Genomic DNA, 322 nt, shown 5'->3' on the forward strand with positions numbered 1-322 from the left:
TATGTTGTCCTGCCTCAGCTCTCCTCCACGGCACTGCTCTCAATGGCGCCAGCAAGCAAATCACTGGGGAAGAACAGGATGACACGCTCACTGCTGCAGCTCTGATTGGATGAAGCTCGGAGCGCTGCGTGCGTTTCACCGGAGGGGGGGACGGTGCATACAGAGGGTACCTAATGTAGCGTGTAGCGCAGGGGATCACCTTCACTACAGTAGCAATCTCAATAGGGCTTATTTTGGGGGGAGGGCTTATTTTAGAGGAATATTACACAGTAAGTGGAGGGCTTATTTTCGGGATAGGTCTTATTATTGGGGAAACACGGTA

The sequence above is a fragment of the Petaurus breviceps genome, unplaced genomic scaffold (genome assembly GCF_028583685.1).
Source record: "Petaurus breviceps papuanus isolate PSGF00001 unplaced genomic scaffold, PetGlider_PUasm1.0 189, whole genome shotgun sequence".
Taxonomy (NCBI): domain Eukaryota; kingdom Metazoa; phylum Chordata; class Mammalia; order Diprotodontia; family Petauridae; genus Petaurus; species Petaurus breviceps.